Genomic DNA, 7,367 nt, shown 5'->3' on the forward strand with positions numbered 1-7,367 from the left:
ACATAATCTCAATGAGTTCATTCATAGGTGATAATAAACACATGGTATTTACAACATGGGATTATTCTTAGCATTCAATCAAAGAGAAATAATGAGATCATTTGAAGTGAGTCTAAAAGAAAAAGATAGGAATAGAAACACTTTGAACCCTCTCAAAGAAGCAAATAGGCTCAAAATAGCTCATTAGAGTAGTCTCCACTATTCTTCTTCTAGAATTTGCGCATGGTACTTTAACCATAATAATTCCAAGAGTAACAACTTTGTAAAAGAAAATAAGATACAAAACTTTTTCTTGACAACACTATAGTTTTGTTTGTAACATAGCCCTCATATACATTCACATTAGTAAGTAAAAGCAAACTTAACCAAAACTAAAAAACAAATGAAAATTTTCAATCCCACACCCCCAAACCTAAACTAAACATTGTCCTTGATGCTTAAAAATGAATGGAGTACATGCAGTGCAAATAGGCAGAGTGTGTGGAATGGAGATAAAATAAAACTAAAAGACATAAATAAAAGGAAACAACACAAACCCAGCTAGGTTGCCTCCTAGCGAGCACTTTATTTAACGTCTAGGCAAGATGCAATGGGTATGATGGATGCACCTAGGGTGGCAGGAAGTCAAGGTACCTTCGAACTTTGGTCAGAAAAAATGGTTTCTTTCTAGGGACTTTGAATATGGGAATTTCTACAAGGACTTGATTGTGATGGCGTTTTTGTCTCTCCTTGTGAATAAAATGCAAGACCATATCCTCTTCCTTTGTTTGAGATGACAGAAAGGTCTCGTTATCGAACTTCAATTCTTTTCCCTCTTGAAATGGTAGCAAATCATCTTCCAAAGACTCCAAATATGGCACATGAAAAGATGTAAAACAACATGGAGAATCTGATACAGATTTTGAAAAACAATCAATTGAATTAGAAGATAAAGGAAGAGCTTCAAACACTATGTCCGGCAGAGTTTCACCAAGCACATCTATGGGTGGCCCATCATGTTGTTGTTTGACAAATCTCCCTGGAAAAGGAATTGGTGGAACATGTGGCTTGGGAGAAATGTAAGGTTCTTCATTTTCATAAAGCTCAGGAACCTCACTATGAAAATATGCACATCAAGCTTCCTTTGGTTGTTCCTTCTCCTCTTGATCATCACCACCAGATTGATGTTCATTTAACGCTTGGACAATCTGCCCCAATTGAATTTCCAACTTGGAAAGTGCAGTGGAGTGTTCTTGAATCATGCTACTTGTTGATTGTTGAAATTGGAAAGTGCTTCGAGCAAGTAGCTTCAAAGTGTCCTCCAAAGTAGTGTCAAAAGATTCCTGCTGTAATGGAGGTGCAAATGCTTAATTTGGAGCATCTATGTTGTTCCAAGAGCCATGATCAGAGTTCCTCCAGGGCTATATGTGTTTGACAATGGTTGCAGTGGCTCTTGGTTAGAGAAACACATGATGTGTGAGTGTTCTCGAACAAATATAGGAAACTCATCTCTCTTTGGGCAGAATTGAAGAGGATGACTAGTTTTAGCACATAACGGACATTCACCATACATCTCTTTATACCACCTGAAATCAAACAACATAAATTGTAAATTAAAAATCTAAACTAAGAAAAGAAAAAAAAAAAAGGGTTTATAAAGCAAGCAATTATAGGGGAGTGAAATCAGTCCCCGGCAATAGCGCCAAAATTTTTTTGTGTTCCTTTGAAGTGCAAATATAAGGATAGTATAATGGCACAAGTAAGGGTGTCGAACCATATGAACTGATTAGACCTCTACAAATTACTAGCTTTATGTGAACCCTAACTAAACAATGAAACTAACAAATTGAGTTTGAATTTTGATTTGAGAAGTAAAGTAACTTAAAATGCAAGAGAATGTAAATATGAATAATAGAATGATGCATAAACGATGGGAATGGAACTAGGGATACCGATTTCACCGTTACAAGCCAATTCCATAAAAATTAAGTCAATACACATTCAACTCCCAAATCTGCAACTAGGGTTTGTTTTACTCATTTATGATCATCCATTTGATGTGTAATTGTGATCAAGTACTCCTAATCTGCAACGTAGTTGTGATGTTCAACTTAGATTACCAAATAAGAATCCATTAAGAACAAGAAAACTTCAAAGAACCAAAGAAATCACATCTCAGGATGTATGCATAGCAGTTTCTTCATTCGTTCACATGTCTACCAAGATTAAGCATGATGTGTACTAGAACCTTGATCAAATAATTTGTAAGATACCCTGATGGTGATCAAACATTAAAATAAACAAACAAATTGAACTATAAAATCAGTGAACGAAAAAAGAAAACAGATTAATGAATCGAATACTTTAACTTAATAACATAGAATAGATTTGCAAGGCTACATCAAAATCCCTAGCTATGAACTTAATTACACAACATGATTACAGAATATATAAATATCAAGAACAACATGAGTGAAATTAAATTCATAGAAGAAACCCCCTTGAAAAAATTCTGATGTTGAACTTCTCCAAGAACAACACGGCTGCGTGGTTTCTTCGGTGGTAGCAGATGGTGAAGGACAATAGGGTTTTGTTTCTGAAAGAAAGGCCAAAGAAGCAGAAGAGAGAGAGAGAGCTCTGGGTGACCCCAATGGGGGCTTGTATAAAAGTGATCTGAAGCCCTAGTATTTATATGCTAAATGGGGCTGCAAGATATTCCAAAGTTATCCCAGCAGCTAAGCCTTTATTTTGCACGTTTTTGCCTTATTTGACACCTCTAAATCAGGCTAGATATCCCAATTCCTTTCCCATTATGTTCCTGGTCTTCTAACAAGCCAGATTCATCTTGGATTCTTTATTTGGGCTTCAAAACAGGCCACTAAACTTATTTCCACGTTTGAATAAGGGTCAACCCCAAAAATGGCATGTTTTCACTTCTTTTGCATTTAAATTGATCCTAAAGTACATGTAACTGCACACTAACACAAAATAAGGTAAAATGCAACCAGTTTAACTCAAAAACATCACAAAGGGACTAGAGAATTAGACTGGTCTAGACGGTTTTTCTAATTTAATTAAATTTATAATAATATATAAATAAATGTTTACTTGTACTTAGAAAAAAAAAATACATAACTGTATTGGAAAACATAAAATGCTACCTTGCTTAGACCTTCTTAGAATCACCCAGCCCCCGTCTAGACCTTATTAGACCTACCTAACTTGTTTATGTCCACCTAGGTGGGCATATAGGCGGCATTGGCGCTTAGGCAAGTTGGTGACGTCATTTTATATTTTTAAATGCCTATAGATTAATCACGACGGTGGCCAACTACTTAGCTTCTAAGGAGGTCCTTTTAGAACACGGGCTTAGACACACAAAAGTTAACTCTCTAATTGTGGAGTCCTATTATTGTACAAGGGACTCAGTTTAGAAAGTATCAATTTTGTGTGTTCAAATAGTATTAAATTAAGCCCTATCCTATCATGCGGTCCTAAATCAACATCTCTCCTTTTGTGGTTGTGCATTCCTTTCTTTATTTTTGTCTCTTAATTTTGTTTTGATTCATTCTATTTTATGCTACGTGGAAATCACTTTCTCAAATAAAGGAAGGGAGGAGCGTTTCTTGATAGGTATTTTCACCACCTACAAAAGTAGGGATAAAAATACACAAAATACTTGCAAGAGCACAAGGTAGTTGTAGTATAAACGGCTCAAGTAAGGTCGTTTCCGCGGGGATTGAATGAATAATTTATGTAAAATAATTCTTAGCTAATTATTTGAAAACAAAGATTGGAAAAAGTTGATTTTATGACCTAGAATATTAAAAACGAATTTTAAATTAAAACAAATAAATAACTTGACAAAGTAAAGAAAACAAAAGGAAATAGTTTTGAAAACCAAGTTGAAAAAGCCTAGGGTTCTGCTGTCCCCTTAACAATCATATGTAGATTTACCAATTACTTATGAATTACGCATGCAACTTTGAAGGTTAGGTCTTCCTAATGTATATTCTACTCGTGGTATTCAAGCTAGAACGTATATCAAACATGTAATATGTTCGTGGTATTCAGATCAAATATAAACATGCATGACTCATTATGCTTTGTGAAAACTCTTTGAAAAACCATGCAACCCCTAAGACGTGTTATTCATCCTAGGTGAAATTACAACTATCAACCACAAGAAGCAATACTCAATCCCCTGGTGGTATTCCGACCGAATTACATTTGATTACTTATCTAAACATCATAATGGTAGCTAAGCATTAAGATATAGAGATAGTTTAAAGCACAGTGATTAATAATTCAAAGCATGCATACATAATATCATAAGCAATTAAATAAAAACTACATATTCATGCTAAGGCTCAAGGCATCGCCCTAGCAAATGAAAATTAGCTACTAGCAACCACCAAACAAAAGGAATTTATTGAAATAGAAAAAGGATAGAAAACACCTTCAAAATACAAAGTATCAAAGCCTAACTAAATTCTCCATGTACGTTTCCCCCAATGTTGCGTAGAGAACCCTAATGGCTAACAAGCCTTATTTATACTACTAGAAAATAAAACCCTACCTTGAAAAGCTCTTAGAATAAAACTAGGAAACATAATTAAATAACATAGAAAATAAAAGGTTTCCTATTTGAACTAGAATTCGGAGTTCTCAGAAAATCACACTTTTGACCGACCAAATCAACTCCGACAAAATGTCTCTTCTGAAAGCTGAAGACGTCCCCTACAAATCCTCAGCAGGATTCTTTCTCAAAATATGTCATCTTGACTTTTATACCCAAAACGTAAGAAACGTCAATCTGGGAAAGCAGCATGCTGGGCCTTCATTTCTTTGCTACGGTCAAACGACTTGGTAGAAAAATCTGGAATTTTGATACAAACATCTAGACATCCTCCAATTGGAATCATTCCAAAATTCATCTGTTTGAATACTTTTTGCTCCAGAGGAAGTCGAATGTCCTACATTGAAAATGTATAACAAAGTATCAAAATTCTACCAAAATAACCAATAAATTAATAGTAAGATTAGGGTAAAATATATGGTATAATATGGACTCATCAATGCACTTGTTGGTTTGCACTAACGAGTAACAACTAAGAAAAGAAGCGATTCTTGACTATGGGCAATATGTCGGGGGTCTCCGATCTGATTCTAATCTCCTATTATGGATGGCAATGGTACCGTCCTGCCGACGGCAAACCCTTTCCACAATCTGTTGTCCAGATTATTGAAAACGAACAATAAATAAAAGGTGAACTTATAGCTCTAGTGGTAAAAGTATTTATCCTCGCATCCAATGCTAGTGAAACGAAACCCCATAAAATAGCAAAATTTTTATGTCAATTTCGAAGTGTGGTTACTCATGATTGATGAACAAACATTGAAGGCATGGGTTAATATAGCACGAAGCATGTATGATATTTATATGATTGTTGTCATGGCATCACCAACTTAGTATTGACAATGAAATGATTATATATTCTTAGAAACTAATTACCAATCTTTTTCTGTTGTATTAATCTAATTGATTATACATATACGTAATTGATGGTAATTTGTCCCATTATAAACATAAATATCAAAACTCAGGGAACACTTTGCGTTGCAAAATGAATTGTGGCCCACCATATTTCAAGTTTCATCTAATAGTAAAAGGATGAGCATTGCAAAATCAAAATCTCTAAATATGAATCATCACATGCACGAAAGCATTTGAGTTTATCTACTACGTGCTTTTTTTTTTAGTTATTGCACATTTTCAAAGACTTTAGTGTTAGAGATTGAAGGAATCAAATTCAAAACTCCAAGTGCAAGAGTGAATGTTCTTTGAAGTTTTGAACCTCTTTTCACCACAAAGGAGTGAAAGTGGGAGGTGGAATTTTCCAAGTTACCCAAAAAATAAAATAAAAACAGAAAAAGAAAAAAGTGATTGTGCTTTAGCTCAAGAGATGATAATTAAAAATAAGAAAGCAAAAATAAAAGCCAAGTTTCATGGGAGGAGAGCCAGGTCATAGGAATTCGATATTGCATTGTTTTGGTTTTGTCTAAAAGATTTACATAATCAAAGAGTTTGTGTGTGTGTACGTGACGGCGACGGACAAAAGTCATCCCAAGATGACTTGGTAACGAAGAAACAAGTTCCATTTGGAACATTGGTGTATAAATATAAATATAATATTTGCCTCCTTAATGTAATGAAATATTAATTATTTCGTATGAAAGAAAGGGCTCTCGAATTTCTACTCTACTGGGAAACTGATTGGGTAAAACTGCAAATGCAATTGTCTGGTACCTGAGACAAGGACGATTAGGTTAACTAATTACTTGTTCACTGAATCAATGCATCTTTTACTTAGTTTATTGGTTTATTAAATTAATTGGACGGTGTAAACTTGATGCTTGGAGAGCCTTGTTATCTGCAACCATAATAAACACCTTCTATATACATTATACCTATTAATTTCTTATAAAGAGTATTGAAAAAAATTGAGATTTTACTACAAAACTAATATGACAATATGAAGAGTAACCCAACATCGTTAAAATTAACCAAAAAAAAAAAAAATTGGACGAGTGACTCGAAAAATAATTGGCCAGCAGCAACAAGTTGTCAATGACCACAGTTTGGATCCAAATATGGATGACAGGAAAAATGTTGCAAGTATGAAAGTACTTTAACTTTGGGAAAGAAAACCAAACTTGGATCAAAGTAGCAAGGAAACTCTGATGGTCAGACAGAGACTTTGACATCCAAAAGGTTGTGTTTGTGTGTGTCTCACATCTGTAAACAATAACGTACGTTATTTAGAGAAGCAAAATCAACACATTTCTCTAATAAAGATATGCCATATCATTATATGTGGAACCCTCATGTATTACAGAATTTGTCAGCAAATGTGTCTATATAGCATTACGTTATTGATAAATTATGGATAAGTGATTGCAGGGAGTCTCATTAATGACTAATTCTTTTGGAGGATAACGCGAAGGTGGCGAACACTTCACTTGGATTCTAACACCTCATGTTATGAGTGTTTTCCTGGTCCTATCCTTACAGACACACACACACACACACACACACACACACACACACACACACACACACACACATGTATATAAGCTTTTCCATATGTACAACCCTTTACCAAAGAATGACTTTTATGAGCAGCAAGGAATAACCATCAGTTTAAGTTATGCATCAAGCTGCAAAATATGCTCACTATTCATTACATTACTACTACCTAGTGAGTGATAAATTGTGACTGGTACTTGTGGAAAAACATATATATATATATATATATATATATATATAGAGAGAGAGAGAGAGAGAGAGAGAGAGAGAGAGAGAGAGAGAGATCTAGAATCTAGAG

Source organism: Pyrus communis, chromosome 2, assembly GCF_963583255.1.
Source record: "Pyrus communis chromosome 2, drPyrComm1.1, whole genome shotgun sequence".
Classification (NCBI taxonomy): Eukaryota; Viridiplantae; Streptophyta; class Magnoliopsida; order Rosales; family Rosaceae; genus Pyrus; species Pyrus communis.